This window comes from Camelus dromedarius, chromosome 18, assembly GCF_036321535.1.
Source record: "Camelus dromedarius isolate mCamDro1 chromosome 18, mCamDro1.pat, whole genome shotgun sequence".
Taxonomy (NCBI): domain Eukaryota; kingdom Metazoa; phylum Chordata; class Mammalia; order Artiodactyla; family Camelidae; genus Camelus; species Camelus dromedarius.
Genome location: NC_087453.1, coordinates 9491561 through 9504989, shown reverse-complemented (window position 1 = coordinate 9504989; position 13429 = coordinate 9491561). Strand labels below are relative to the sequence as shown.

Sequence of the window (13429 nt, the reverse complement as noted above, 5' to 3'; positions counted from 1 at the left end):
GGTCTCTGGTCTCAAAATGAGATGAAGCTGAAAGCAAACTGGGTTCGTAACACCATTAATAGGTGAATGTAAAACACTGTTTCCGTTTTAGGACAATGCACTCAGATTGGCACCCTTAGAGCTTTCCTTTAAGTTGACTGAAGAAAGAGAGGAATTCCTCACTTTTGCTACTTCTTTTCCCTTATAATATAATGATAAAAGATTTATCTTCCTAAGAGGTTTGTTTGAGATGGTCTCATTTATTTACAGAACCCAAACAAGAACTGCTGCAACCACATCAATGCTCATGATTCTGAGAAATTATTTGAATAATACAGAACATTCTACAGTATTTGTACTATTAAAAGTAAAAGTGGAGATGAAGAAAAACAGGAAAAGGTTTCAGACTGGCAATTTTTCTGGTGTGGCTGGTAGGGACAGGGCCTGGGAGCAGAGGAGATTGTTTACTGCATCTTGTAAGTTCCTAAGGCATTACTTCTAAATCCATAAAAAATTCTTCTCAAGTCAAAAATAAGGACAATTCTCCTCATTTTCATGGCCATTCCACAAGGAGCTGAAAACGTTTAAGCAAATCAAAAGTACTCAAAAATAATCAGTAAGCAACAAACAATAGAAAAAGCGAACCAAAGCAGAGACAAGCAAACTAACAAACTAGAAGTTCTATTACAGAGTAATTGTTACTTTAATTTTTAAAAAAAGTCTCAAAATGATTTTAAATTAAAGCTGGACCTCTAGAAAGAGAAGAATGACCAGAGCAATTAAGATACTTGGGGAGTCCTGGCACATTCTCTCTTGCTGAGAGCAAAAAGGACTACAATACTCAAAACAAAAACAAAAAACCTCAGCTAAAACATGACTTTGGGTAATACAGGCATAAACACTGCCTTATACAACAGAGTTCCCCAACTGCAGTTGTTCCTTGTTTACTTTTGGAATCAGAACAAAGTCACAGCGAAGATCCACTGAAGAGCTAGATAATGGTCTTAGCAGACAAGTTGCCAGTGTCAAGAAACAAGTCCTGAACTTTTTAGAAGGCAGCTACGACCTTCACCGTTCTTATTTCATTCAGCTGCCAAAACATAAGTATTTCTCTCTCACTCTTCCCCTTCCTTCTCTTATTCACTTTCTCCCTCTCTTTCTAAACTCTGTTTTGAGGGCATTTTTCTACTCCTCCCATTCCTCCTAAAAAATTTAGTGTACTCACAACTTCACAACACCAACCACAGGTCACAAGTCAAAACATAAGCCAAAAGCACAGTGTTTGCCCCAGAGTCTACCTGCATCCCCAAAGGAGCAACCCAACTCTGCCCCGGGTGGCTCTGAAAGCCTTACACTGAATGAATGAACTAAATTGAGAAAAGGCGGGGCCCAAAGGGATCTTTTTTGGCTAATGTTCTCTACAGCAGGCCGACTGCCAGCATTTCAAGTCAAAGACATAAATTCATAGGTTTTCCAGACGTTGAGAAAGTGAACAAACAGGCTTTTAATTAAGACTGCCCCAAAAATGTTAACCTCAAGTACACCTGGAGAAATTATATCTTTATGACAATTGGTTGAAACAAGTAGTTCAAAACTCCAAAAAATTTTTAAAGGCTGCGTATTTTACAAATTTTTAATTTCCAATATGACCAATAAAAATTCAACAAAAACAGCACTCATTTTTAGCCATCTACTAATTTAACATTTCTATGTGTCTTTAAGTCCAAAAAGAAACTCTAAAGTAGTGGTTCTAAACAGGGGGCAATTTTGTTCCCCAAGACATGTTACAATGTCTGGATACATTACTTTGTTGTCACAACTGGGGGACTGGGAGAACCTACTGGTTATCTAGTGGATGGAGGGGGGCAAGGATGCTATTTTGAGTACATATATACAAATCCACAGTATATAATCTTAATAATGTATTAAGCAGCCTATATTCTCAGACAGGAAAAGAAAATCCCCTTTTCATCTCAAAAGGCACTAAAAAATTGATGCTAATATTTTATCCAAACAGATGTTCCTCCCCCAAGAGAAGCCAGGCAACAACCATAGTTGTGAGTGGGGGGAAATACATGGTTTACCCACATAATTCAAAGAACAAATAAAGCTTTTCACCACTGCTATTTATATATTTCATAAAAGCATTCAGGGGAATTATGGAATTTCAGAGAAACCACTTTTGTATAAATTTAGAACCTGCTGCTCAATAGCACTCCATCCTGAGATTAAATCCTTAAATGAAAACTGGACTTTTCTTTTAAATCTGTCTTTAATAATTGTTTTCCATCAGATGAATTAGGGACCCAAGAGAGATTAAAATGCTTTATTGAGAATCTTCTTACAGAACAATTTTTCACACACAGCAAAATTAGGTTAAAAAGTTTGAAACACAAAGACTCCAGTTTTCCCTGGCACTGTAAACACCTCTGACCGCTAAGCCTGTGTTGCACTATTTCCTGGTCTCCTGCCTCCATCACAGACGAGAGCCTTTAATCTCCTAGTTTTTACTATTTGAAGAGCTTGAGATACCAACTCAAGAATAAATGTTCAATCTATCCTCAAATCCTAAATTTATGGAGTACATATAAGCACTGTAACACTACATGAGAAGCGATATGAGTTAAGGGTACCTCTTTTTAAAAGATTCCTTGTTCCAAGACCCCCCAAGTCCTAACTTTGGCTTGGTGACACAAAAGTCTTCTCACAAAAATAGTCTCACCGTAGCTGGCAGCTTCCATTTTCCAAGTGTCAAGTACTTTTTAATGCATTGTGGGAAAGGGGAATATGGGCACATGGATTCTTTAAAAGCATTTTTCAAAATTATACATGACGTGCTAAAAAGTGATCAGGCACAAAACACATATTCCTAACTCAGTAGTGAATCTACCAACAATAGGCCATACTGAATGTACAGTCTGAGTGATTTAATACATAAGGCAGATTCTCCTAAAAACAGTTTACAGAGCCATCTGCAACAGTGCTTAGTCCTAATCACTTTCAACTAACACTGTTAAATCATGGCAGTATGAAATACCTACTTTCGCAATTATGGAAAAGCATAATCTTTATTATCCAATTTTTAACCCAATAAATACATGACATAAAGTTTCCAGACTTTTGTGTAATCAAATCATTCCCCTTTGTAATAAATGACATTTCCAAACAAGATGTGGTTTAAAATACAAAAAAGGAAGGAAGGAAGGAAAGAAAGAAAGAAAAAGAAGTCATCCCAATTCCAGACAAGCTTTTAAGATAGCCACAAACATTTCGTTAAATATCTCCCCTTCTCTCCTTCATTACATCTTATGTAATACAAGTACACAAATACAAAAGAATATTCCAATTCCTTGCCATGACAAAGCATTAGCAGTACCAACAGCAAGTTCAGGATATACTCATTCACTATCAACAAAAATTTATTAACCATCTACTACATGTGAACGCTTTTATGGCCAACTGTACATCCTCAAGTGCTAGAATCTACTTGTTAAACTTTTCCTCAAAGACAAGAAGAGATCTCTCAGTGGAAATTTGTTGACAACATAAAAAAGAAGTTAAGGAACAAACCACTTTTCCTATAAAAGCCTTGAAATACACCTAAAATATCCACATCATTCCCTTATATTCAACAGTTCCTTCCAAGATTCTTTTCTGATTCATCTTTCTAGCTACAATGTGGTTATATGTTTTCTGCAAGTAAATTCACTATCCCTCCACCACCCGCCACCACCACACTCCCTACCTCACCTTCCTCTACCAGCACCCCCCATCCCCTGCCCTGGACACCACAATTCACTGACTCCAAACACTATCCATACACCTACATACAGGCAGAGCAACCACAAGTACAGAGACATGGCAATCACTACTGTCCTACATAATAATTTCCAAAATGACGATATCAAGCAAATAATGTCCAAAAGCAGGCCTGTATATCAAACCACACAATGATAAAAGGTTCTTAAAAAGAAAAATGACCAAAGTACTTAAAAGGAAAAAAAACCCAAAACTCCACAATGTACTTGATACTCAAGAGAAAGAAAAGGCAAATAGCCATGATGAGGCACAATCACTTGCAAGACAATAAAATCAGCCAAAAATAATGCCTGGAAACAACTCAGACTGTTCAAGACCTTTGCATCCAATACAAGTGACTGAATGTGGCCCAGCTCACATATGGCTCAGTGCCAAGTAGGCAACAGAGGATTTTCTTTCCACACAAATGTAACCACTGGGTGGTCCATTTAAAGAAACACTTCCTAAAACAGAATTCATTATTAATTGTTCATCATAGAAAAACCATACTAAGCGAAAAAAAAACTTACCTCTGAAAACTAACAAGCTGTTAAAACTTATTTTCTTTCCTAGGTTTGAAACCTTATCAAGTTACCCTCTTTCCTTCCCTAAGAGAAATTTTAAAAAATAACCAAATGCAAACATTTGTTATTTTTGCAAACAAGAAAGTGTTTTTAAACCGAAATAAGTATCTATTTATGATTTGTTGGAGTTTTAAGAGTAGTACCGTGTGACATATTCTTGAATAAGAAGGGGCTTCATGCCACACAGTTAACTGGCTTTTCCTTTCAGAAAAGGGAAATTTTAGTCTGTAATCATGTGCCATCTACCTAGAAACACAACAGCATTTACTATCATCCTCATGCAAAACAGACAAGTGCCAAGACCTAGTTTCTAAGAAACCAGCCTTGCTGCTAAATAGCAACCAACAATGTTAAATCAGATCAGACTTCTGAACTGTGGCTTTCAGTTCTACTTCTAACTCAGACAGCAGCTATACGTTCAATTCTTGGCAATCCATTGCTCGGTGCCTCGGTTTCCCCCAAAGCACTCTGTTACAAGCTATTTGACAAAGCTTCAGTTGTAGGAATCGGAGAACCAACGAAGAATCCTGAGGCATGGTAACAGTTACTCTGTTCTTTGAAAAGAAAAGCATTATACAAATTCAGTGCAATGAGTGCATATCCATTCCAAGCTTTGTGTAACTTCTCTAAATTCCTCATGCATCAATTTCCTCATTCCCAAAGAAAGTGGGTTTAATTTGTCTACCAATTACTACCTCAGAAATATGGTATGATGATGTACTTTCAGCTCTTAGAGGGCAAGAACTAAAAACACAAAGCAGTGTCAATGCTTGTAGTGTGTTTTGCAGTGTCCTGATAAAGGACTGTAAAATCCTAAACACTCTTATAGTCAAACTTCTTTGGTCTAGACGATCACAGGCAGCCAGCGGTAAACAGAACTTTATTCATAACCCTATCTCATGACAGAAAACAACGCTGAATTATTTCCACAAGTTGGAAAACCAAGCTTAACATAAATAATCTGAGGAATTAAAGGCAAACTACAAAAGTTTCTATGACCAAGATGCTACTGAGTTATGTTTAACAACGATCTCAGATGTCAATTTTCATGCCTGTATATTTAAAGTATAGGGTGGTGTTGGCTAGGTTTTACATCCTTGTCAACAATTTTCCCTGTATTTACTTCCTAATTAAATTCCAAAAGGAAAAAGAAATCAAACTGCATAAAATTTCTTCTGTTTCTCTAATATTATGGCCAGAAAAAAAGTCATTTTCCATGCAGACCACTGAAGAATTCAAAAATATTACAGATTATGAACAGGCCTGAAATTATAGAGCCAAATGACGTGTACCTTAAAAACAAGTGCTCCAGGAACAACGTTGTTTTGGTTCAGTTCTTAGAGGTTACGTAGTTGGGAAACTCCTGGAAAATAAGAAACAACAGTAATTTACTAGAGTAGATCTTTTTCTGAAAATAAAGATACACATTGCTAAAGTTTTGGGGAAATCTAAAATTTACAAGTATATAAGTTTCAGGGTGAGGATATAACTCAGCGGCAGGGTGCATGCTTAGCATGCACGAGGTCCTGGTTGGAGTCCCCCAGTACTTCCAGTCAATCAATCAATCAATCAATCAATCAATCAAGCTAATTATCCCCCCTCCAAAAATAAAAAATAAAAAAACACAGTTATCTAAAAAACTAAAACAAAAACAAGTAGGGAAGTTTCTTAAAGCATGATGTCATGGCTTGAAGCAGCACACTGTAGTCTACAAAAGACACAACTGCCTGGGAACAGGGTAAAGAGTACTTTGCAGAGACATGAACATAAGAGACAGTAGAAATTTCCTTTATAAGTCTAATTACTTCCTGCTAAGAGAGCTGTGAATACTCTGGAATTAAATTTTAAAAAAGGAACTGGACAGCTAATATTGTCCAATCACACAAACCTGTTTTGTTTTTTTTAAGACAGCCTGTATACAAGCCTGATTTTTAAATTTATAGGTTTCCCCCTCCTTCAACTACTGGCTAAATATTTTATTCACAGACATCCTTACCATACAAATGGTGACAAAAATACAATTACATGGGAAAATTTACAAAAAGGCACTTTGTACATAAATATCCTTATATTAAATTGCAAAATACAAAAAAGTGTATTACCTCTAGTAAATTCAAATCACAATCATTCTTTAGAACGGATTTCAGGTGACATGAGAGTTTAATTTTCAAACTCTTGGGTTTCATTCATCTACAGGCTCCCCCTATTTAAATGGCAGTAGTCAGTAACAAATTGGATTCCTTACCTTGAGATCCTTTTTTGCATTTTTACAACATAATTTTCCTCATTTCAATTTCACACTGTTACTGTGATTTAATAAACAATAAAAAGTAGCTGTTCACTGTCCAAGTAATTTCAGAAACTGTCCAAATAATTTCATGAGCTCTAACTGGTCCTACAGTATTTTAACAACCCACGTTCTTCTTTCTGAAAACAGTATACTATACTAACAATTCTCCAGTCTAGAACCCTATTGTTCCACAAGCTCATCCATTCAAAAGATTAGTATGAATGAGAACTGAAAAGGCCTCTGAGCAGCCCAAACAAATGTTTAAGGCCACCTCATAGAGCCCATTCCTTTTACCAGGGGGGGCTTTCCTCAATTCAAGCCCATCTATGCTTAATGATTATGGTAGGCTTGGTTTTCGAGTTTTCCAGCCCAAATCTGAAGTTAAAAAAATTAGAATGGAAAAAAGGAGCTGCCAGAGTCAGACATCATGACAACACTGAGAGACAACTGCCAACAATTTAACAGCAAAGAAAAAAGGGGGAGGAAAGAGAAATACAATGTCTGCAGACACGTGGATTTCTAACATCTCTACACAAATGATATCTGAGATTCATATACACCTTCACACCTCCATGAGCAAACTTTTTTTAATCCGCAACCATTTCCAAAGCCACCATGATGATTACCAGAACATCTATACAGCACTTACTTACTCCAAGCAGCAGGGTTAAGCCCAACTCCCTTTCTTTTCCACTCAAGAAGCATACTAGAACGCAAGGGGGTGAATTAAATTCATCGCTTTATTCACTTAATAAGTAAACATTGAACATCTACTATTTGCAGGCACCATTCTGGGCACTAGAGAGAGAGGAATACACCAATAAGATATAGTCCCTGTCCTCATGGAATTCACATTTATATAGGAATAACCTTGGACCCAATACAAATTTACATAACTAATTCACAGTGGCATTTTAATTAGTAGTAACAAATCATTTATAATACATATCACCTCATAACTAAAGAAGACACAAAAGAACATAAACAGTCCCTTGGCAGCAAGACACTGATTTAGGATAAGGGCAACCAGCTATCACATGGCTACTTGGGTGAAGAAGAGAAAATCCCTCACTGGAAATCCAAGTTTGGGTCCCAACTCTGGTGCTCAGATGAACTACCCTAAGCAAATTACTCTGTAGACTTCAACCTTTTAAATTGGGCTACTACCACCAATTTCATATGATTAATGAACAATAATTACATGATTCCTGGGTGGATCTACTGGAAATGTAGGTGAAACGCTTGTAAACTATAACATGTCACACCAAAGTTAGCTGTTAAACATCACTTTCTTAGGGTACACGGTAACCAATATTATAAAATAATATTAACAAACCATGTTCAAAACGCTTTAAGAAAGAAAAAATGTAGCAAACTTAGAAAGAACCTCACTGCTTCAAAAAAATGCTTTTTACTTTATTCTTTTTTATGTTTGGTGCTTAAATAGATACATTCTCAGTTAACAGGGAAACTACTTCCTTGAAGCAGTCATACTCTAAATGTTACAGACTGTAAAGCTTTGCTCTACTACAAACCAAAAGGAAACGTATTTACCTATGTTTGACCGTCATCTAGGTAAAGGGTCATGGAGCGTCAACGAGCAGGTTAAACTGTGCAACAAAGAACATAAGCCTCCAAGAATAATCAGACTTATCATTACATATAAATTATCTTCTGACAGAGGAAAGGACTGCTTAGCATTTTGTACCAAATCACAATGGCATTAGCAGACAATGGCCTTATTTGTACCAGGGTGGAATCTGCAAGGGTAGAAAATTCATGCTTCAGTTAATTTTGATCTATAGAAAGCATGGACTTCAAAAAAGCAAAAACGGGAGAGAATCAGACAAGATCTAGTTAGATCATAAAGCTCAAGCCTGAGGGGAGCTGACAGAGTAACAATTTAACAAGCATTATCTGCTCACTTCATTCCCAGAAAAGACACATTTCCAACACCTTTTTATGATTGAGACACACCTCAGCTGAGGTTAAAAACACAGAATGCAAACTCATAAACTATCTCACGAAAACCCCAAATTCAAAGGCAAATTTAATTTCACTGACCTAGCCTCTTCAGACTAGCCATAAAAGATGACTACTGCCTAAGAGAACCAAAGAGGCTTCTCATTCAAGGAGATCACCCACTCAAAGAAAGTAAAAAAGAAATTGTTTAGAAGGCAGTTCAATACCAAAAAGAAAGTTACATTAAATATTCTGAATACCATTAGCCAGGAAATGAATGTTAGAAATGGCTGGGAAGCAAACAGAGAAACAAAAATTAACTGCAGGCTTAGTTAACTCATTTCCAATAAAGCAGAATGTATTTCTAAAGAAATTCATTTTCTTAGCAACAACCTTGTCTATAGTTAATAAATCATTTTTAATAAAATTCATAAAGGATTATAGCAATAATTTAGCAAGAGAACCTCCTTCAACACAAAGTCAAATGAAACATCCTCCTCCCCATTTACTTCTAATCCCCACCTCGAACCTTTGAATCAGCTTAAAAGTTTTAGTTTAATTTGACTGCAGCAATCTATCACCACAAACAAAAGGAACCTGTAAATCTTTAAACTGTTTCAAGGAAGTGACCAATAGCATTAATTAAAAAGACTGAGTATTACTGAACCAGACTTTTTTCCAAATTGATCTACAGTCCTAGTGAACAAAATTCATCCTAACTGCAGTGGGTAGGAGAGTAGGGGAGAAAGAACTGACACATAGAATAAATTATCCTAAACAAAAAGCACCTGAGAATAATTAGAGACAAAGTGTGGTTCAGTGGAAAGACCTCGGGACCCCGCTCTAGTTACCTGGCCTCCTAGATGGGCCTCAGTACCTCAGCTATTACAACCCTTCCTCGCAAAGGCACTGCGGAGTATCAGAAATACAACATAAAGCATCTACTTCAACCTTTAGCACAAAGGAAGAGCTCGATGAACAGCAGCTTTTATATTATTACATAAATTCAACCTGACCTTTGAAATTCCTTTCCTGCATCAAATAACTCTCACCCTGTAATCCTAACCTGGCACATGGTAAGAGCTCAATAAATAGTAGCAAACTTTATTATCCAGCAAATTCACTAATTCTGTCCTCAGTCATATAAACATCTATAAGTATAAATTTATAGTTACATACCACTTGTAAAAAACATTTTAAATGAGAATAAAGAACATGCTGACTAAAATCAACCCACACTCACTGGGCAACCAGTTCTAACACTACTTCAAATATAGAGACAATCTGATGAACAACCATTTCCATTTCGGGAAAAGACCCCAGGGCACTTAAATAGATTTTTCTTAGACTTTGCAGTCCAGCAGACATAACAAAAAGCCCCTAGGACAATTATGACCTCTGTCCACAATGATCTGTTTTGCTTCCATTACTGTTATAAACTCACAAAGTCATCACACTTCTCTTCCAAATTAGATTCCAGATTAAACAGAGGCAGATGGGCTACAGATTTAATATTTAGAAGACTAATTTTTAATCACAAGCAAAAATACTCTTGGACAGATTTTTTTTTCTACTTTGGTTTCAGTAAATATACTTCGAGGGAGCCCCCTGAATATACGCCTTCAACAAATAACTGAACATGTGTGATTCCAGAAAATATAATTAAGTCTAAAGAGAATTTGTTTCTTCCTCCACTTATTTGGTGACATAAATCACTTTACATCAACCTCATTCCCTACAATGGAAATGTAAATATTTTTCAAATAACATAAGCTATTTGCAGTAATTTCCCCATTTTACCATTTTTTAAAGTAAATAATTCTCTTTGGTAAGGTTTTTTACAGTTCAGAGCATTAAGCATTAAGTCAACAAAACATCCAAGCCATCATCTGGTGGCACTTGTTAAGATCAACATAGCTACATATTTATAACCCTATTATCTCCTTAGGTTAAAACAAAGGATTTGGTCAACATTATTCAAACTTCGTAATACTTGATTTATAGGTAAGCACATCTTCATGCAAAAGTTCATTAAACAACTTCCTTTAAAAAGCAGAGTTCTGTAATCAAAGCAAAATTAGAAACAAAAATCAATAAAGCTTTTAAAGATCTAGGAATACCTTACAGAACTGTCTCAATTTAAAATTAACTGTGGTAGCTATGCATGCTGTGTGCTGTTTTAATTTACTTAGAAATGTATTGAAAAATAAAATGGATAAATGAATTAAAAGAGATGGACAAATGGAACAGACATGTGATAAAGCAAATATAGTAAAATAATGGCAGAAAGTAGGTGGTAGATACAGGGTGTGCACTGAAATTCTTTAAACTCTATTATATGTGTGAAATCTTTCATAATAAAATGTTGGGGGAAAAAAACTATAGCAACTAACATGTATTCTCATGGTTCAATCTCTAACTTGTACACTATATTTTTTGGAACAGAATAAATGCTTGATTTTGACCAGGTTTTATTTAAGGAACAGCTCATACAAAAAAATTACACCAGAAGCATTTTAACCACAAAGGTCTGTCACCAGAAGTTAATTTGAAACAATCTGTTACAGTTCTAGTGTGAAACAAAATCTGTCATAAAATTCTCTAAGCATTTCTGAAGGCCCCAAAACTCTGTTCTGTGAGAAAGCAACTCCAAAAGCTTTCATTTGATGGGGAGGAATCTACATTTCCCCAAATTGAGCAACTGTCATTAAGTATGACATCAAATAAGTATGACATTCAGTTTGGAGGCTCATAAACAAGGCCTCTAGAATTGATTTATGACACCCCATAAAGAGATATCTTTTTCATGAAAGTTTCATCTTTATGCTGGTGAATTTCAATTTTTTCTTCATCCATTAAAAGGGCATCGGAGAAAACTGTCCTACAAGCTGAGACCCACTCTGTGCCTCCTATAGTAAATACTGTTGTTGTCTTATTCGGGGAGAGACTCCCGGACGAAGGAACACAGTATAGCCCCATGTTTAATGATTACACATGGACCGTTAATGGGTTAGACTTCAGAATTGGGGACGGGGGTGGGGGAAGTTCCATAAGTCACGTTCACTTCTAAACTTAAGATAATGTGAAGGAGGGAAGGGTATAGCTCAGTGGTAGAGCGTATGCTTAGCATGCACGAGGTCCTGGGTTCAAACCTCAGTACCTCCATTAAAAAGCAAATAAATAAATAAGTAAACCTAATTACCAACCACCCCCCCAAAAAAAACCCCAAAACACACTGACGTGCAAGATACTGTGTTACAAATAGGCTTTCTGGCCGAATCTTAAAAGAAAGCACTCTAATCTGAACAAACTGTTTTTATGGTAACAATTCCAAATACTTAAAAATTTTACATAAAGCCTACTAGGAAGCAACTAAGCATTTTTTAAAATAAAGCACATTTTGTGTCCTTACTTAGATACCAAATTGGGTTTTTCTTCCCCCTAATTTTAAGAGGTATACATATCCCTCCTCATCTCCCAGGTTTTAGTAACTAAAACATAACATACATGTTCACTGTACTTGATCAAGAGCAAAAGTAAACCTACACAACTGAAAACGATGATGCTACAGGTCTAAAAGTTGAAAATTTTTCACTATCAGAAATTTTAAAAATAAATAACGAATATAATTTTTCTGTCAACTTCCATTCTAGGAAAGATCGCCTTTTAGATGATAAAGAAAAACATGAACATGCTGTGAATTCATTCATATTTACTAAATTGGCTTGTAAATATAGCAGACTGGGGAAGGGGCGGTCTTCGGAAAGTAATTCCACAGCAGTTCTGAAATCAAAATCCTTTGCTAATTCTTAACCTAAGGTGATAGCAGTATATTTATACAACTACTGTAAAGAAACTTGGCACGTTTTATTATGAATTATTAACTGTAGTTTAACTTTGACACAAAGTTATTCTCCATTAAAAGTGGTTTAACAGGTAGGGCTCCACTAAAAAACAGGATTAGGGATATCTGTATTTCTGATTGCTTTCAATTATAGTCATTAATAGCTCAAGAATTGTTGCTTTTGCACACAAAGAAGCAAGGCAGTATTTTGGATGACTTTGAGGAGGATAAGGACTGAATCAAGTGCTGCTTGGTTTGGGTTTTTTTTTTCCTGCTATACAGTAATCATGTATATATAAGCAGAGATAAGAAGCATAACAAAATGAGAACTATGATTCCACTAAAAGTAAATTTTATGACCAATTAAGAGTCTGGGGCAATCTGGGGGGAGGGAAATAGCTGAGTGGTGAAGCACAGGCTTAGCATGCACAATGTCCTGGGTTCAACCCCCAGTACCTCCACTAAAATATATAAGAAAAAAAAAAAAAAGAGTGTGGCAATCTGGTAAAATATGATACTCAGAATTATATGATATTCAGATGGGCTATTTCAAAATAACCCAGTTTGGGGGAAGGGGTACTACATGAAAGAAGACTGACCTTGGCTATGAGTTAATAATTATCAAATCTGGGTGACCAAACCATGGGGGTTCTCTATACTATTTGACTGTTGTATGTTTTCCCTAATAAAAAGTTTTTTAAAATTAGATTATTGACTGCAGTGTTAAAACATCATTTCCCTGACACTACAGTAATTTTGATACAGCAGAAGACATGCTTTGTATTCCTTGTACACTTGTTTGCTTAGGTGTTTTTAAAGAGTCATCAAAACAAAGACTAGTGGGGAGGGTATAGCTCAAGTGGTAGAGAGCATGCTTAGCATACATGAGGTCCTGGGTTCAATCCCCAGCACCACCTCTAAAATCAAAGAAATAAGCCTAATTACCCCCCAACCCCAAAAAGATTCTAAACT

At 36.0% G+C, this 13429-nt stretch overlaps 1 protein-coding gene across 10 annotated transcripts in view; it reads right to left on the bottom strand.

Annotated features, from left to right (window-relative positions):
- The window catches only part of STAU1 (staufen double-stranded RNA binding protein 1), a 49556-nt gene that overhangs the window by 34118 nt on the left and 2009 nt on the right, over positions 1-13429 (bottom strand). For all 10 annotated transcript variants that reach the window (XM_064497009.1, XM_064496999.1, XM_064497000.1 and 7 more), the window contains exon 2: positions 5654-5724. The gene's annotated coding sequence lies outside the window, so the exon portion shown is untranslated. The remainder of the gene's footprint in view (positions 1-5653; positions 5725-13429) is intronic.